A 20,756-nucleotide genomic window follows, 5' to 3' on the forward strand; every position below is an offset into this window, starting at 1 on the left:
CTTAAATCCCTCTCACTATAATTAAGGCTTATATCGGGATAATGGAAAAATGGTGGATCAAAGGTTGAATTAATTGCAGACTTGAGCATGTAATTCAGGTACTGAGAGAGTGAAGACATGTCTTTCATGGAAAGAAACTCTCAGATACACACGAGCTGGGTGACAGGAATAGATGCGCTGAACATATGTTTAGATATACTTTCACATCAAGATTTTGTAAATGTGATAACTTCCTTGAGGCTTATTGCCACTTGGTGGGGTCTCTCACGATTTCAGCACATAAACAAATTATACATTTACGAATCCTTAGGTTAAAAACTTTTCACTTGTAATTTACACATATGGTAGACATCTTGCCCTTGTTCTTTTCATTTTTATAGACGGCAGCACGACAAACACATAAAAACATCCAATTCCTACAGCTCATCTGTTGGCAAGGTAACATATCCTGTCATACCTGATTCTTGAAAGTAACTATTGTTTTCAGCTCACAATTGACAAGCTTACAAAACATAATGAATTCCCAGACATATGAAACATATGAAAAACATACTACAACAGTAGTAACACTAATCCAGAGGATATCAGTGTAGTTCAGGAGCACACCTCATCACTAATTTAAAAAACAATATAAATACAGTTCATAAAAGTAAACAAAAGGCTGATCATAAGTGATGCACCTAAAAATAACACCAGTAAAATAAGCAAAACGGAGGAAATGACACCCTTAAAAATTAGCATTTGTAACAACAAAGTTTATTAAATGAATGAAATGTCAAAATACAACTCATATCTCAGAACACCTGCAAGTATATTATTCAAAAGATTCACAGCTGTGGGAACAGAACACCTCCTAAATCAATGTGTGAAACATGTGAGCATGCATAACCGCTCACTCAACACACTTTTTACTCTACTAAAAACACCAAACAGGACTGAAATACGGCTTGAATTCTCCTCCTGGTTCTTTCCTCCAAAAAGTTTTCTAATAAATCTGGAGTCAAACCAATTGTAGAACCAGACTCTTTTAATAAATTTGTTAATCCTGTTCCTGTCATTGACAGTATTGCTGTTACCAAACTGTATGTCTGTACAGTTAATATGAAGCTACAGCTAGACGCTGGTTAGCTTAGTTTAGCATAAAGACTGTGTGAGGTGGCAACCAGTGGAGACTCCAGGAGAAACAGAAATAGTCCATCACATTACCCCTGTAACACCATAACTCATCATTTTTGATTAAACAAATGAGATATCATGTTAATTAGTGAACTTTAGAGGTACTGGTAGGTGGATTTTGTTACCTTTGGACAGAGTCAGGCTATTTCCTACTGTTTCCGCTAAGTGCTAAGCTAACTTGGCTGCTGGCTGTAGATTCATATTCAGCGGACAGGCAGACATGGTATCGTCTTCACACCACTCTTTGGAAGAAAGCATACAAGCATAATTACCAAAATTTTGAACTATTCCTTTACTCCTTGGCAAATGATTACCTTTCAACCACTTTATTGTTCATCATGGTTAATGGTAAAAAAAACGTTTCAAGGGACACTGGATGTTTTTAGAACGTTTTGAGGTTGATTATATAATTTTTTTTTTCTCCTGTTGCCACCGTGGCTGATCACCCTGTTTAACACCTCCACTAACTACAAGTTTACAAATTCTCTTGTATAATCATCACATAATCTCCCTGCTCTTTGAAAGCCTGAACTCCTAACAAGATGTGGTGTGACACTATGTGGTGCCTAAAACCCAGGGAGTCATAAATATATTTATTACAGGCCTAGTAAATGAGGGAGTTGAAGTCATTTTAAATACTTTCCTTGGGGAATAAATTATGGCACACTGAGAAAAACTTCCCAGTAAAGTCACACCTCTGAAATAAGCATGAAACTGCTAAATGGGGTTTGGGTGTTTTTTTATTGGTTTTTTTTTTTTTTTTTTTTTTTTTGGTGTGTGAGTGTGTGTGTGAGAGAGAGAGAGAGAGAGAGAGAGAGAATGTGTTTGGTCTGTATTTCACATTTTGGGACCCGTTTTGGACTTCAAACCAGTTAAAAGTTGGACAGTACATCCAATTAGGGCCATAATAGGAGTCTGCATTTTTCACTGCAACTGTATTGAGCAGAAGCTAAAAGGGTTTTGTCTTCACTGAGGCTCTGGTTAAGGTCTGGGAAATCTTTAGGGAATTAATATGCAAATCAATGAAATGTGCTGAAAGTGAGATATACAAGCAGTGTTATATGAATTCCGTGTGCATCCAAAGTGTCTAAGTTGCATTTTGAAATACACTGGTATCATATGCAAGTTATGATTCGTCATCAAATATATAAACCAAATGTCTCAAGAATGAGAAAACTGCTGAATGATGGTCAGCGCTTCACTATGAACTCCTGTTGAGGCGAAAACGATGCGGCGCCGGAACGACCTGTCAAAGCTGCTGGGTATCATCCCTTAAAGCTTTTGACACATTTTAAACTGAACTTCACTGAGACTTCCCTTCACCAACACTTAGATATCCTGCTGATACGCCACACTTCTTTAGCTCTGACAGCCTGTGTGATTATGTAAATGTGTGTGGTTGAACATTCGGATCCATGCGGTGGCAGTGAATACAGCCGGATTTCACAGGTGTTAGTGCGATCAGTTTATTGATTTAAGGTGGAAATGTAGAGAGGTTATGGACCCGTTTGACCTCCTGCCCCCGCATCCCCTGTCAATATCAGTGGCAAATATCGATCCTTTCAGGCAATTCGGCTTAATTGAAGGTAGCCCTTTTTTTTTCTATTGAATGGTCAGAGGGTTGCAGAGAAAGAGGTGAATGATTGTGAGGTGTTTTCATTCACATGAGTGAGAGAAACATTTGATTAGCCGGTGGTGTTTGTGGGAAAACTACACTTACTGCATGTTCTTCACTGTAATGGGAACACTGACTGGTATGTGAAATGACTATAAGGACTTGTTGTACCTGTGGCACTCAAGATTAAGGTTATAGTGACTTGATTGCACTTCACGGTGTCACTATGACCCCCAGGTGCAGTTTTCATTTCTGTTTTTATTAGACTTAAGGAGCTGTAGTGAAAGTTCAGTCATGAGCCTGTAGTTTCTCATAGCGTCATGCCTTTCACATCTCTCACACATACTCACTCATAATTTTCTTTGCTGTCATTATCAGGGGCTGTCAACTGAGCCATCAGCTGTTCACATCAACTGGTCACATCTACTGTATCCAATAGCGCAGCAGCACACTTCCATTGTTCATCTCGTGGCTGTCTTTTTAAAAATATTTTCTCCCTCTCTACCTGTAGTGCTTTCATGCTGCCGTTATGCGCGCCCCGCCACCTCCCCATCACCGCCGGTCTTCGCCAGATTCATCACTTCATCAACCTCATCAGCCTTATCAGTCTCAGCAGAGTCATCAGCGACCACCATCACCAGTGTCTGGACTCCATGTGAGGTTACCAATTCTGTCTGTAAAGTCTAAGCGACAAAGACTTTTGACAAAACTAGTTATCAGTATCATCACTAAACAATTATCTTTATTTCATTCAGGAAAATGTATGTTATATCATAGGAATGCAACAGTTCTTTCCTCAAGGAAACTTGGTGTATGCAAACTGTTCTTCTTGGTCCTGTGGGCGGTTGCAGAGTTTTCTCAACAATCCGAGCATGAGCAAGTAACTTGAATGACTCTCTCTGGGATCAAGGCACTCCTGAATCCAAATTGAGCACAAGAGAGATTGTTATTTTTCAAAAAAGACATTTGCAGACTAGGAACTGAAGTTTAGTAAGACAAGAGAGGAACCCAAAGGTTTTTTTTGTTTGTTTTTTTTTTCTCAAGGACCCTTAAACAGACGTACAGATGCACCTGGCTACAGGCCCGCATCATTTGACAGGATTTTGTCCCACATAGCCTACCTCCATATCTGTGAGGGTGTTTGTTGTTAGACATGACCTAGAAAATGAACTGAATAGCTCGCTTTACAGCTATAGTGCAAAGATGGGAAACTTGAAAAATACCAGCTTTACATGGATTTAAAAACAAACAAGGACATTTTTTAAGGCGGAGGCCATTTTCCAAACTATAAAAAAAACTTATCTCTGCCTAGTCTCAACATGCAGACACATAAGTCTGAAGTTTCATGTGAAGCAATATGAATTATTGAAGGTGTTTTTTATTTGCTTGAACAAAAGATAAGATACCAGACTAAACTTGAGGATTCAAGTATTCTTTCTGAGCTCCTGAGTTGATGCATACAGGAATCATTGGAAAGAATCAAAAAAGTAGGCAGTGTACTGTATCAAGTGTGTGCTTTTTGTACCACTGTTGAAAGGTATTACCGGTTGTTTACTACACTATAACAAGCCAGCCGAAAGGTATTTGGTCCATCAACATCCCAGTCTGCTTGGACATCCTAACAGCAGCATCAGGAGGAGGAGGAGGAGGAGGAGAAGGAGGAGGAGATGGTGTTGGTGAGGAAGGAGTAGGAGGAGGAGGGAGTCTGTTCCACTTGGATGGCCGGAGCAGTGAGAGGCTGGTCTGGGAAGACAGACAAGACAGCGCTCTCTCTTTCCCCTTTCCCCCCTCTGTCTTTCTTTCTTCGCCGGCCGCGTGCGTGCGTGCGTCCCGCTCCGCTCCAGCACTGTCTGATGAGGGAGGAAGACTTGACGCATCGGAGTGAGCACACCGAGGCTTCACTTTCCAATATCCGACCTGCGAGACGCCACGTCGTCAGATACTTGTGCTACTGACACTGAAAGAGAAAGAGGTAGAGAAAGAGAGAGAGGAAGAGAGAGAGAGAGAGAGAGAGAGAGACAGAGAGAGAGAGAGGCAGGATGGAGGCTCACTAGTGGTGCCGCACGGAGCAGCACAGTACAACCCGTGAATGTAGCGCAACAAAAGAAAGAGCAGCATCTTTGCGCACAAGTCAGACGGATGTTTTTGTCCAGCAGCGTCGCCGCGACTCGACAGTGATGTCTGTGTGCAGAATTTTGTTTAGTGACAAAATACGGATTAATCTGAGGCTGTGAAATCCTCTGAGAAATTACTGCTGCGAGGACAGGTAAGATCATTATTATTGTTGTTGTTGTTTTTATATTCTAATTATCATTCCCTTCTTTTTCATATAGTAACTTCAACGCCTCAAGTTAAATCTCGCTCAGCTCAGCAGTAGTTGCGGCTCAGAGAGAAATAAAATCTCCATCCTAACTTTTTTTTTACAGATTACACTAAAACCTCGATAAGGGTGGTAGCAGCCGGGATTGCCTTCTCTGAATTTCACCCACTGCTGATCTGATTTGCCTGTCTACTTTGTTGTGAGAGTGGGACTATCATGGTGGAAGTAAAGTAATCTGCGGGTGTGTGAGCGTCTCTCCGATCAGTGCAGATGTTCAGTAATCCCCGCCGTTGACCCTTCCTTGAATAATCCCCGCGGATTTGTTGATTATTCTGCTGCTGCTGCTGCTGCTGACCACCTACCGCGGCCACGAGAATCCGTCTAGTCCTGGATACCGCGGGATTAAGCCAGAAAAACCGGGAGAAAACCAACGCTAAACCAGCATATGTAAATCTCTTAGATTCACTCCTGAATAGTGGAGGGTTAAACACACCTTCATTAAGCCTATACACCTTTAGGATTTAAAAAAAAAAAAAAAAAAAGTAATCCCAAACTGCTATTTTAAGTTCTGATTTTGTTTGTGTTACTTCCCGTATTGTGTGATGCTCATGACATCATAATGAATCAGCCTTTATGTCACTGTATCACTGCTCCAATGGTGTTAATCGGTGCATCTGTCAGTCACTGTGCAAGCTGTCCAGTGGTCACGGCAGCCTGTGTTGGGCCTGGAGTCTGATGACCTGCAAATGCCATAAAGCCACTTTAATATGTTTTAATAGATATGAACATCTGTGCAGTTTCAGCACATCCGACGTGCCAAACTTCTGCCAAAATTGCTCACTGGAATGATAACTGAAAGTGACTCCGGTAGAATTTTCTGCTTTCGGAAACATAAAAATGAGCCCTGAGTGCAGTGAGTGTGCAAGGGAAATGTGTCAGTGTGATGATAACAACCAGTCAGAGCAGACCATGTGCTGCATACCAGCATCTATCTGATGATGTGCGTGCATTGTTCATTCACCATCAAGTCTGTAGAAGCCATGGCTGACTGAGGAGCAGCTACAGTAACTCTGTATGATCTGTTGCATAAACTTATCGTCTGACTTGACAAGAGCCAAACTTATTCTGAAGGTTAGCAGAGTAAAAAGAGACAACTTCACCTTAAAGGGTTTCAGGAAGATGACTCTACAGCTCAGTCTTCATCTGTGAACATGAGCGCACAGTATCTCACCGAAAGCCTTAGACAAGACAGCAGAGACTCTCTTGAGATCTAAGCATAAATGTTTAATATTTTTTTTAAAAATGGCTGAATTAGTCCGGGGAGTGAGGAGTGGATTGTGCAACTAATTTACCAAATGACTAAAATCCTTCCATACAAACATGAACAATCAAGATAGAAGCTGAACCGCAAGTTGGCATCAGCTCACGCTACACAAATGTCAATAACTGCAGAAGCATCTCTAAGCAGCATTTAGTTTGACTGGTATCTAATGAGCGTAAGTGATATCTGGTGCCTGCGTGATGTCTCTGTCCAGATGCAACCTCACAGGAAAACAGCCTTTTAATGGTCGAAGATGGCCTGAGAGCCAACAAGCCTGTCAGAAGTGATGGAGCACAGAAGTGACATTAAAAATATCCAGGGATAGGTGCATTTTAGAGGCGCGCCATAAAAATTTCAAAGCGTGGTTTCCGCAGGAAGTATCGAAGAAATGTGTCATCAAGGTCATTTTTATTTCATGCCTCTCCAGGAAAGCTAGTTCAAGGAACAGATGGAATGGTAGACTGTGGGTTTTTTGTACAAAGTGTTCTGTGTGAGATATGATGGAGAACTTACAGTGTGTGGCTGTCTCCTCCTTATCTTACATACATACAGTAAGAAGAGCCTGTTACACTTTTACTCTTCATATTGACTTGTTTTGTCACAGGATATCCTGTATGTACTGACATTACAGCCACATGGGCACTTTACATTAGTCATTATGGTCTCATCATCATTCTGTCAGTAGTTTAAACTGTACAGTAGGGAGAGAGGGAGGGGGTACTAAGACTTGTTGCTTCATCTTTCACTTTGCTTTCACCAGTTTTCTATCTCTTTGGCTAAATTTGGTGCCATACTGATTTTTTTTGGTTATTAAATATAACTGTTAAAGCAAAACAGGCAGTTCAGTCTTTGAGGATTCTTCTTTGCTAAACTGACTCCTTAAATTGCTTGTGACCCCTTAATATGAATCATAATTACTGTCAACCCGTCGCCAGAGTGCACGTCTTTAAATAGTGTAGAACTGCTTTCAAGAGGCCTGGAGAGGTGAAGGGATTAGTCAACTGGCAAAAAATTTACATGCAACCATTGCTAATCAACTAATTGAGTCATTTTTCAAGCAAAAATGCCCTAAAAAGAATCTGGTGTCAGCTTCTCAAATTCTGAAGATTTGCTGCTTTTCTTTGTTATGATAGTAGACTGAATAGTTCTGGGGAGGGGTTGACTTTTGGCTTGACAAAATAAGACATTTCAAACGGGGCTAATGATCATCAGATTATCAGCTAATCTGCAGATTCTCGATTAATCAATTCATCATTTGGTCTACAAAATATCAGAAAACAGCGAAACATGTCCATCATATTTTTCCTAGAGCCCAATGTGACTTCTTCAAATTGCTTTTTGTCAAACCAACAGTTTAAAACCCAAATATACTCAGTTTATGGTTGTTTATAAGATAGAGAAAGCAGCAGATCCTCACATTCCAGAAACTGGAACTATTAAAAAAATATTTTATTGCTGACTAATTTCTTGTCAGCTGACTAATCCATGAATCGACTAATCATTTCAGCTCTAATATGTTTCTGTCACTTTTGTCTCTGGGAAATTTTGATGGGCATTTTTCAAAAATTTCTGACATTTTCTAGACAAAATGAATTGATTAATCGAGAAAATAACGGGTTTATTCATTGGTCATGTTCATTGCTGATCATTAGTTGCAGCCCTAATATGCAGCATTCCACAAGAAAAAGCAAAAATTAGAGAAATTTTTAAAAATAGACATTGTTTTTTGTAGATTTTTTTTCTTTTTCTTTTTTCATACCCTAGTAGTCATCTCGCTACTCCTTAGATCCATCTCACAACACTTGCTGGGTTCCTGACCCTCAGGTTGGAAACCACTGCTGTAGGGTATCCTCATATCATCCTTGTGCGTGACCTCACATTACACTTCTCTCGCACACACCCCGATAGACAATGTAACATGTGAGACGTGTGCATTATTGCGACCACCTCGCCAACCATCAGGTCGCGTTCCTTCCGCACAAGTAGACACGGTGACGAGCAGCAAATAAAAACAAATGCTTAGTGTCAGTCGTTCAGCACCACTGCTTTTTTGCTTCACTCTACTGGGTTTTCAAAGTAAACAGCGCTGTGAGATTTTCCACAACACCATAATGGATGAGGAAGCTGCAGACCCTTGATACTACTTTACCACAGTGCTGTGTGGTTTTATGTATGCCATGCATTACTTTTTTTGAATCTGGCAGTAGATAGAGTTGTATGACAAGCTGAACAGGGAGCGGTGAAAAAAATCTTGCCTGTCAAGCAAGATAGTGGAAAATTACATGTTTATTCTTTACCCAAACTCTTAAAAAAAAGGTGTGATAGTTATGATTAGGCTGTACTCCAGGAGTGTCAGGAGCCATGGAGCAGATAAATAAAAGATGAATTTTGTTTTTACTGTATCAAAGCAGCTGTGGCTTCAGCATAGAAGGAAAAATAATTTAGAGAACTCACTGTGCGGCTACAACTTGATACAATTTAGTGCGTTTTGGGTTCTTTTTTTTTTTCTTTTTTTTTTGAAACATCAGCTAAAAAAGACAATTACTGCAAAAAAAAAAAAAATCTCCAAAAGGCACTTTCTTAAAATGAGCTCCTTTCAGTTTGATGTTTGCCTGTAAAGCACAGACTGGATCTCATTGAAACAAATCTTTTATCTGCATGCAGAATCTTCCACCCACTGCTTCACTTCTAAGAGGATGAAGAATTGTTGCCTAATTCAGTCAAAGGAAGGTCATGAATGAGTGTAATTTACACAAAAACACGTCTCATCTTCACCATCAAAAGCGTTTTTGCGCACACTGCTGTGAATTGGGAGCCCACAGCTATCAGGAATAAGTACACTTGACTATAATACAGTAGAGCTCCTCAGTGTTATCTACCTAGTCCCATCTCTCCGTTCATTTTTAATACTTAAATGATAAAAAAAGATCCAAGACCGCTCAGTGAGACAGCTCCATTTCCTGCTATTTATCTAGTCTCATTGGTTCCTTAAATGCCCTATTTGTAATCCAATCATATTAGAATAATTTCCCCGCTTTAGCGATGCTTTATGACGCTCTGTCACTTCCAGGCCTTTGGTTTCAAGGCACCGCAGTCCTCGGGGTAGTCTTCACAGCCAACGTTTCCTAATTCAAACGTTGTTGGACACTGCCTCTCCTTGGGAATGGCTTTAAGTGCTTAAAAAGAGCAACGACACACAGCAACCAACTTGAGGGGGGGGCATCTGAACGCTGGGACTGCATTATTAAACTGACTTATATAAAGCCTGCAAAACACCTTCTTTCCAAGCAATTTCTGGATGAGGTTCACGATCATGATTCTTCTTAATATACCTCACTTTAACGTGGATTTTTTTTTTTTTTTTACTGAGGATCCACAACAGTGCAGTTTCAGTGGGTTATTGTGCTCCACTGGGTGTGGCTGTTGTATGAGAGCCATCTTTCCTCCATCATTTAGTACAATGTAAGCACTCGGTAAAATTGTGTTCCCCACAGGGCATTGTTATTTTCTTTGTCTGAATCAAGATTAAAGGACTGACTAGACATGCTGAGATGACTCAAAAGAATAGTACAAATGTACCGTAATCAGTGTTGCTCTCTATTGATAACTGTCTATAAAAGACAAGCACTCAGACTATGAGCTTTTTGGGGGGGGGGGGGGGGGCATTGGGGGTTGGATCATTTTGGTTTTTAGATTTTGGGGAGAATTTTCCATTCTGACTGAAAGTGAATGGGGCTAAATTGACCACAGGTTGATGGCTTTCTCCTTTAAACATAAAATATATTATAGCTCATTTAGCTATTGCAATGCCTTGTGAAGAATGATATTTCCATGTGGCAGTCAAGAAGACTGCTTGCCTTTATATTTCTTCTAAAACTACAAAATCTTTGTGCGTCTTCCTTGTGAGGAGCTTAGTGGTGCATACAAAAGGGTTTATGAACCTAAAATTGGAGCATCACAGTAAACAGTGTGTCTTGATTATAAGAGGAAGAGGATTATTTTGAGTGAAAAGAGTAAATTAGAACAAGCAAGGTGATATTATCCAAGGTGGTTATGCAGGTTTTTTAGTTATTTATGGAAAGTTATTCTTGTTAATCAAAAGATTTCAGCAAGTCAAAAGAAACTTGTCACTTGTAACGATGACATTATTCAAATCAACATTTGTGGCTCAAATGGAATTTGAATTAGCTAATATATTGTAAAAGCATTTGATAATGGCAGTAGCCATATTCTGGCTTAATAGCTTTTTTTAATAATTCATGTGAACCGGAAGGTTAATGGTACACATTTATTGGCACCACCTACTGTACATGAAAGTTTCAACCACACACTTAGAAGTCATTTTCTGAAGAATGTCATACTCTAAAGCCTCCAGGCGGTAATGGCCAATAACTCAGTGGGGGTGTTAGTTCTCAGTTTGACACAACAGCCACATATGTTAATATATAACATGATAAATTAAAATACAAGGAAAGTTTGAACTAGGAAAATCTTTACACAAGGTGCACTTACTAGCTTTTTGCTCTTCAACTGCATCTCATGGTCTTGATCAGTTTTGGATAAAGTTAATATAAGTTTCTTTAGGAATATTTTAAAATATTAACATTAGAAATGACATATAAGAATGTAAAGCATGATGAGCTCACTGTAAAGTTACCCACGCTACCAGACATGTTTTATGTTACTATAGGGATTGCATAGGAATATTAAACCAGGCTCAAAATGATAAAGTAACAGATTTGTTTGTTTTTAATGTTTCACTGCTTGTTGATGTTTCCTGCTGAATAATATAACACATCTGCTGCTGCCTTCATGAAATGTATTAAGCATAATCAATCACAAATCCAACATTAGGCTTGTTATTTTCATGAACGCAAAACTGGAATTTGTTAATTAAGCCGCTTAAGTAATTAGATAGTAAGACAAAATAGTGGACACATTTCCTTATATTTTCAACTGATGGAGCAATTGTTCAGAGTTGTAGGTGAATCTTTGTCTGGAGGCCGATGGATCTGTGGTGAACTGAAATTGTACAGACCGAGTTCTGTTTGACTGTGATGAGGTTTGTGATATCAGTGGCTGAAACGGGTGGTAGGAAAAGCCAAGCAGGTCATTATTTTTTAGTGTAGTCACCGCCAACTTTGCACATACAGCTGTACCACACTGCAGTGAAACTAAAGTGTCTCTTGATAAAAGCATGCACAGTTTTTACCTTTTTATGCATCTAAGGGTAAAGTGAAACCCTGAGCATGCTGGCTCTAATATTTTTCAGAAATCCTCTGTTTTACTGTTATTTCCAAATATATATTTACATCCCACATGTTTTTACATAAGTATCTATCAGCCGGATTTGGCACCTATAACAATTAGATTTTTTTTTCAGTCAAATTCAGTAATCCAGATACAGATATAACAGACGTGTAAATCATTAGCATCTTCTAAGATTTGGAACAATCTATTCTCTATCAGGGGAGATTCAGTACAGCGGAGCTCAGCTGTGGAATAAATGCCATCATATTGCAACACAATCCTCCTCTCTTAAACTTTCAGCTTAAAACTTATTTGATGAAACAAACTACTTGAATTCAGTATGTTGTGGCCTTCTTCCCCTTGTATGCCCAGCTTCCTATTAGCAATCGACATATATACATACATATATATCTATCTATCTATCTATCTATCTATCTATCTATCTATCTATATATATACACATATATATACACATATATATGTATGTATGTATTTATATGTATGTCTCTTGTGTTTACTCTATAATTGGCAAATATCATTATTGGTAATTCTATTTTTTTTCCTCTTTTAAAAAAATCAAAATGAGCTCATCTCATAGCACAATACTTCTCATCATTCTCTTTCAATGCATTATGCGAGCTGCTGTGTACAGCTACAGTCTGAAGTGTCTTGCTCAAGGGCACCTTCATGGTACTAACAGCCTCTGGAGAATGTTAACAGCCAAAGACAACACCCCAAAAATGTTCACTGCCACTATGCGCTGTTTTTATGTATATTTAGACTTTTATATAATAGGTTTTGAATTAAACTAATCAGCCAGGGTTACATGATGAAGGTCCCGTTTTCCACATTTACAAACAATGTGATGTCTGAAATCAATTCTTTGCTGCAAAACAGATTTTAAATATGAATTTGGAAATACACTGATTAGTTAATGGACACATGTTGCAGCTGCTCAGTGAATGTTTTCTAATTGTTAAATGACAATATTATGATTTGTTGTCTCTGGTCATTATAATTACTTGCATTTCACTGCCGACTGCAGTCCCTTAAAGATTTGTTTTGTAACCAGAGAGGAAAAATTCCCTAATGAGCATTTTTACGACTAGGAAGAACTTCTTGCTCGTGCATGTGAAGTAGTGAAATAAGTTTGGAGAGAACTGCAGATGCTAAGTGCAGGTATTCAAAATCTCATCTGTTTCTCAAATGAAATAATTAGGCATTCCAGAAAGGCACTGTTTGTTTAGCAGACCATTTCAGATGTCTGTGGTTCAGATAAATGAGATTCTGTAGTCATTGTATCAAAGTGCAATTAGTTGGTTCATCCATTTAAACCAAGGACAATGAGGGGAGAAAAAGAACAAAATAATGAATATTTTGCTTTGCTGTGGAATAGAATACTATCCATTTGAGACAGAAATGCAAACCCATTCAACCAAATTTCATTCATTTGTGCCAGAAAATCATATGTTACAGTAGGTTCATATTCAGAGGTCACATAATCTCTTTTCCTTATAGTCTTGCCATCAAGTCATCAATACATCTGTATCATTTGAGGTGGAAATCAAGCATCAATATAAAAAGTGTGGCTATGTTGAAAATGCTCCTACACAACTTTAAATATGGAAGTTTCTTTAACTTAATTATGGATTGATTTATGACTTGCATTTACTGTATCCTGCACCATGTGAATACGTCCAGGAAGCTTATTTCCTTAATGAAACCCATGCTTTATGTCCAAATGTATTCTTTCTGTTAGTGCAGCTGTAATGCTCCCTAAAGTGCATGCTTTATTTAATATATACAGAATATTGAACAAAATTGTAAAGTAATGTACAGTGTTAAAGCCGACAGCATTGTTTTTATAGTGGGGGTTGCATTCAGATTTGCCACCATTAAACACTATTTTTCCCTTTATAAAAGAAGTAACACAATTTGATTATAATATCTTTGAAGGTTTTTTTTGTGTATCATTATTTTTTTTCTGCAGGAAATGGATTTGGAAATGTTTAAACAGATTGTTAAGGAACGTTGGTGGTAATTGTGACTGCATTAAAAAAAAAAAAACCTCTGAGCCTGTCCTCACCAGAAAAACAACTGCAGCGGGTGTTATATTAAAATGCTTAAAATAAAATAGTGCAGATGAAAATGAGTTCTGTGTTCAATGGTCAACACTCCTTTACTGGAACTAAATTCTATTTTTTGCCCTTACAATAAATTCCTTCCGTCAAGCCTTAGTTACTTTTTTCTGTAGATGTGTTCTTAATATTGGACTGGTACTTGAGATGTGGCAGGGTGATGCAGTTTGGAAAAGTCACTCTCCAAATCAAAACTGTCCAAAAGTGCCACCCATATCAGCAGTGATGTGGATGCACAGCAGAGAGCTATTTCACAGAGCTGTCACAGTTGGGCTTTTCTATGACACACATAGCTCAATATAACAGCATAAAGTATAAAATGTACAGTTTTATAAAAGACAAAAAAAACTCAAGCCCGTGGCATATATAAATAATTTCACAACAAAGGTGTTGATGCCATTGTATGATTGTCCTGCTGCAACTACACCCGTTACTGTGGATCTACAGCTGGTGTCAGGAACGGTGACTGTATGGAAATGACACTGGAAGACATTAACTCAGTTATTGCTTAATGAGACGGCAACAAGAACAGCTACAGATGTGGCTGGTAATACAGCTATTTATTATTAACAGTCAAAAGAACAGGAAAAGAGGAGACAACAGAAACTATCGGTAGCATTATAGAGTTGGAAAGAACTTTTTTTCTTTTGTAGACTGCCCCCACTTGTACAGGGGCCCTGGGTGTATGTTATTGATTATGTCTCTGATTATAATGGTCTTTGATGAAGCGGACAAGCCATCAATGATGAACATCTAAATAGCACTTTTAGAGTATCTCTAAAAAAACATATTGAAGTAACATCCTGGATACCAGCTTTAAAACATCTAATAACTGATAATGAATTTAAAAAAAAAAATTCTAATTAAAACACATAAATGGGCTAATATGATAGTTCTTTGCCCATGAGTGCATTTTAAGTGCTTTTGAGTTGATGAAGTGATGTGGTTACTGGCACTGCTATTATGCTTAGAGCACTTAAATGCCAACAGACAAACATAATCATGCTATGTTACCTGGGCGTCATTATTTCAACCAATTAAATGGTGTGAAATGGCAAAAGGTGAGAGGTGAGTGTAGCAGATATCAAGACGAAAGTAAATTTTGTGTTTTTAGAAATTTGGTGGAAATAGCAGGAACACAAGGTTTGCTACAGTTAATGAAATGCTAGCAAACTACTAACGTTAAGACTAAAAATGTATCTGAGCATTTGTGTTCAGTGCTTCACTCCTCCTGGTTGATGACCTGCTTCCAAGATCGTAGCAGACCAAGCCTCTGAGTTCCTGATCAAGTTTCAGTTGAGTAGTCAAGAGTAGTGGTGCAAATGCAACATTTGCTTTTGGTTTTTGGTAATTAAAAGAGTGTTTAGGCCTACAGTCTATAGAAACCAGACTTTAAGTAAGCCTGAATGTAAGGTAGCTTTACACAGAAAAAAAGAGTTCCCGGAAAAATGCTCCGCATTACCTGCCAAGGTTGTACTCCATAAAGAGACAATAGACACCAGAATACTGAGCTTTAACCTTGTGGGTGGTATGTAAAGATGTTCCTTTTCAGACTAAATGTATTCAGGTTCTTGTACCACTTTGTATGCTATGTTTCCCTTTAGGTATATAATCTTTTTCAACAAGGATTCTGCTCTAGTATCTGTCTGCAGAGATTTGAGCTGCAACAGCTTTCTAATTAAATGTGTTAGTTTTAGTGCTTAAAGCTAAGATGGGAGCTAATAAAAGCAAAGATATGTTGTGCTGAAGTGATTAATAGATTAGTTGTTCAACAGGAAATTTTTTTTATTAAATTATTGATTTAGCATAAATATCAAACATGCAGTTACAGTAAAGAGAACATCTGCCAGTTACAGCTTCTCAATATAGATATAAATAAATGTTCATTGCAAAATTAATAGTTTGGGGTTTATTAACGGTTGACAAAAAATAAGCTTGACCTTTTGTGCACCAAATGATTAATCCATATTCCAAAACAATAATTAGTAGATTATTGATCATGAAATGAATAGTTAGTTGCAGCTCAAAAGGTATTGGTTGTTTCTCCTGTGAATTGCGCCATACTCCTCCACTGTCTCCTCAAACACAGCGACATTTGTGTGTAGAAATGTTCATTTTTAAATCTTTCATCAAGCAGCATGGTGGGCTTTTGCAGTAGTTTTTTGTGTTTGCCTCACTCATTTTCTCTGAACAGGTCAAAAGCACACCACACTTTTGTCATTTTTATTTTTTCTGCTATTTTCACAGCATGTGAACATGAAGGGATTTTATTGTAAAGCTTCCCTACTCTGTTGGTGAAAATTAGCCAGTTTGACTTGAAATAACTTACTGTTTCCATTTTAATATGTGGCTGTGGTGTGATTGTCAGCCAGCAAAGCATCATTAAGTGCCACAACATGAGAGTTGTAAATGTGGCTCTGGATAGAAACCGGCTGGTAGATACCCTCTTATACCTAAACTGTCCCTTCGATTACTACTGGTTTTGCTTGGCTCTTGGCCCCGATATCATTGAACGTTGGACGATGGATCTCTTAGAACCAGTGCAGTACATTAACCAAACGGGTTATCTCCACTTGAGCTAATTCTGCACCTCCTGCACAAAGATATAATTTTCCTCTTGGAGTAAGCTTTTGTACTAGATCGATTCTGGGCTGTTCTCTACATCACTAAATTTTGGGTGGCACACAGTGCGCTGCTTTAAAGGGCAACCAAGCAGGTGATTTTAACTGGTTATGCCCAAACTTTCTGACAGTGCACCCACCCACATAATTGCCAGATGCCTCCCTTTGCACATGGACATTGTATGATTGATTCACAAAGATTCTTTTGGATTTATAGCCATGCTAGCAGCTCTGCAGATGGCAGTGTTGGTTGGTTGTCGGCTGTTGGTCCACCACTTTAGTTGGCATGTTAGCCTTTAGTTCAAAGCACCACTGTGCCTAAGTACTAAGATCAGAGTGCTAGCATGCCTATAGACTCCTAGTCTTCTTTAGACATGTTTTTTTTATCTGTGTGCAGCAAAGACTGAAAGTGATTAAAAAATCTTAGTTAGTTGCTAAGTTTTTCAATTAAGCTGTAAGTGAACTCTGAGTCTTTCAATTTTCAGGCAATTTGCATATATTGGTAAGAATCATTAGAAGCATTAACATCATAATTTCTTTTAATCAACTGCAGCCACATCTATATATAATTTCTGAGTGGCAGTGAAACCAATATATTATTGTAATTACTTGCTATTAGTAGCAGCAGTACAGTGATAATAGTGGTGGTACAGGTAGTGGTGGTAGTAGTAGAAGTCATTGGCATAAGGTCTAGTATAAATAGTGGTAGTATTTATAGCAGCAGCATTACTAATGTTACAGTAGTACATTGGGAAGGAATTCAGTCAAGATAGCATTTCATTCTTTTTTCTATTTGTTTTTTTAATCAATGTACTCGGCGCTAAAAGCAATGTGAAATCTATTATTTGTAAGTGTTTTAACTTTTCCTTTTGTTGTCTAGTTCTTTGAAATGTGTCCTTGCAAATGAAAAGTGTTACTGTATGTAAGAGGAATGTGTCATTATGTGTATCATGTTATTAACACAAGAAGCACTGTAAGCACTTTAAACCTACATTTTGTTAATAAGGCACAGCTGGATATACTCTGTGTAGCCAGAACATTTATCAACGTCCATTTTCTTGGCATCAAGTAACTAAATAGATTACAGAAGCAATAGGCAAGAGCAAGTTTGTGAGGCGCTCAGTAGTGTGTTATCTTTAGCTGCTGGGGTGCTATATCAGGTCGAGCTGAAAGGGGTAGAGAGAGCCAAAGCAAGACTCTGATATGGTAAAAACAGACCTTTTAAAAAACTGGAGAAACAGTACTTACCAAGAGTTACTACAGTTCTATGAGTATGAGTACCCTGACAGGACTCCACCTCAGCACCCTGAGACAGATCAATGCACTCGCCACCAAATCGAGTGGTAACAAGACCTATAAATGTGCAGGTTGCAATTAGTTTCAGCTCCCGTTAAACTCACCTGAACTGCCAGTGGGACACAGAATTAGCAAGGGCGGGTCCAGGGGTGGCACCATAATCTAACAAGTGCTCATACCTTAACAACAAAATGAGTAGTTTAAGAACAGTCCATTATGGCCATTATAAAAAGATATATAATATAGTGTAATATATGTACATATATTCTGACCTGCCACTTCTACAATTAAGGTTTGGTTAAGTTTAATCAAGTAAAATGACTTTGGTAGAGTAAGGGAGAGATCGTGGTCATGGTTAATTGAGACTGGTTCACAAACTGTCCTCCATCACCAAAGCCTCTTTGGTTGCTGGATGAGGGACAGCAGGAACAAGATGTAAACGCAGCACTGACATATCACCTCATAAATTTGATATGGCTACTGTGGTAGCTCTGTTTTTGGTCTCCACCAACTCCTGAGAAAAATATCTTGCTACTTCGCTACTAAATGCTCTACTGTGTTCACCGTTGATTAACTGTCATTTTCTATTTGTTGCTGTGCAGAAGCCTACCGTGCGTTTTTTCAGAGTTCTTCACTGTAAAGAGATGCCTGCTGCTGCTAGAAGTGAGGTCGATGAGAGCAGTGAGAGTAAATTAAAACATTAAAGGTCCAGGCTATAAAACCAAAACAATGAGCTGAAAACTGTTAAAATGCTCTGTAGAGTTGAGGGAGACTGCAGAGTCTGGTGATAAATCTCTGTGGGTTTATCACTATGAGCCACACCTCTCACATTACATATAGTCATTTTTTCAGCTTCAACTTTTCATTAATACATTGGGAAACTAAAAAGCATGTACTCTCCTTGGAACTGAAGTGATACTACAATCACATCTTGCATTTTGTCGTTTGTATAGATAATCATGTCAGTGTTTTTCCCTGTGCAATTATGAAATTTTGAGATCTTGTGGACTGTTCTTTCTAGCAGATTATTGTGTGGATTATTGCTTTTGGTTGGCAGCAAGATTCAGAACTTTCTTAAAAGAGACATCATGATAGTGATTTTCAAATAACTTAAATGGCAAGCTAACACATGAGCATAGGGCCTCCCTGTCTGTTGTGTTCAAATTACTATTTAAATACTGGTGGATTTTGTTAAGGGGTGTCACCAAAACAGAGCTGTGCCCCCTTTTCCTATTATATCCGTCCTGCCCTGTGCATCATAGTCAATGTTTTGTACTAATTGAATCTATCAAATTAACACTGGTGTAAAACATTAATACAAAACCAAAACAGGCATTATCCTAATAGGCACAGAGCTTGATTCTTTCATAAGACACACTTTAATGTGTATAAAAATGCTCTCTAGGAGTAAAGCACAGCCTTGCACCATTGATGTACCCAAGACAGACTCTGACAACCCTCTATATGATGTATAGAGATAAAAGGTGTCTTTTCTGTAGGTGGAGACAGGAGACAGAGCTGGAAGGTAGAGAATCTGAGATTAATGAGAATGCGGCTTACTCAAACACTTTCAGGTGCCTTTTTGTGTGTGTTTTTCAGTGGTTCTGTCTAACTATTGCTTGCTGCGTTTTAAAACTTTGTGCTGTCTCTGTTGAATCACAGCAGGGGTGGAATAACAGAGTTCATCTGTGCTTCTCTGTAATGGCAAAATTACACAAATAGTTGTAATTTTGGAGAGGCTTGTGTCGAACATGCCTCATCTCTAAATATATTTTTACCCAGGAGACGTTAGATTAATGCTGCTTGTTTCCTAGAGGAGCTCTGCAGAAGGTAGATTTCACTCCTTAACTGGGTGTATTGCTTAAATTCTTACATCAGTGCAGCTTTTCCAGAGGCAGCCTCTGACATTTCCACCAACTCATTCTGTATTCTTCCCTCAGAGTTGCTGGTAAACTGGATAAATCTGCCTCTTTTCTCTGTGCCCTATTTACATCCTACTTAACTCAACAGCCCCTTTAAACCAAATACCTATCAAATTGGTTACAAAGTTAGAAAGCATTTTAATGTTTAGTCTGGGAATGCAGAAGTAAATGTACCTTGTGTTTGACAATCAGTGGCGTTGTAGAGCAATGTTCTGAAGGTTCAATATTGTTTGTATGTCATGTTTCACCAGTACATTTTCATGAAGATGTATGTGCATGCTTGGCAGTAATGCATATTTGCAACTCATAGCAGTAATGAACCATAAAAAAAAGCAATACAGTAAAAGAAGAAGCAGCAATCACTCCCCTTCTTCAGTCAAATCAGAACGTAAGGATGATGTACACACATAGGCACCTGAGCAATGGATCAAGTGGAGCAAATGGAGCAAATGCATCTGCATTATTCAATTAGTGGGAGCATAGTTATGGTTTTGCTACCCCACCTTTTTATCTTTTTAAAAATAAACTTATCATCATACAGTCCACACAATCAGGAGATTATATTTAAGCAGCCTATATCAATGATCATTTTACTATTTTCAGCAACTGACAAAAACAAGTCATAAAAAAAAATCACACATTTTTGGACCACCCTTTGAGTTGGTTCAGTCAGACCTGTCGCTGGCCGTTTGTCACAGCATGCTTTGGCTGTCAATCACAGTCTGTCAATCCAAACAGGAGTCTGACTGTTTACTAAGGTGAGAAATATGCCATTTATCTCAGCTGCAATCATTAAAAATAGAACATAGGAAAAGATAGGCTAGCATATGTTGAATGAATCTGCTTTGCTCACTGACTCCAGCCAAACTTTAAATTAGCTAAAAGTAGGATTATACTGAAGCTGAAATGCTGAACCAATTTATGAGTCAATGTTAGCTAACTTTGCCAGCTTGCCCACCTAACGTTAGCTCGCTGATCGGATGGGATTTGGCTGTGGAGACGAGATGTTCACAAATGAGCCAAATCAGTCGGCTCTTTTAAGTGTAACATGGCTATTAACAGGGCTGCCAACTCTCACGCATCACCATGAGAAACAC

At 38.5% G+C, this 20,756-nt stretch overlaps 1 protein-coding gene across 2 annotated transcripts in view; it reads left to right on the forward strand.

Moving 5' to 3' along the window:
* The first annotated feature begins 4,272 nt into the window (after positions 1-4,272).
* The window catches only part of cntn4 (contactin 4), a 157,926-nt gene continuing 141,442 nt past the window's right edge, over positions 4,273-20,756 (forward strand). Inside the window, exon 1 of one of the 2 annotated variants that reach the window (XM_067588319.1) lies at positions 4,273-5,057. The gene's annotated coding sequence lies outside the window, so the exon portion shown is untranslated. The remainder of the gene's footprint in view (positions 5,058-20,756) is intronic. The other variant, XM_067588318.1, reaches the window with a different exon arrangement.

The sequence above is a fragment of the Thunnus thynnus genome, chromosome 4 (genome assembly GCF_963924715.1).
Source record: "Thunnus thynnus chromosome 4, fThuThy2.1, whole genome shotgun sequence".
Lineage (NCBI taxonomy): Eukaryota > Metazoa > Chordata > Actinopteri > Scombriformes > Scombridae > Thunnus > Thunnus thynnus.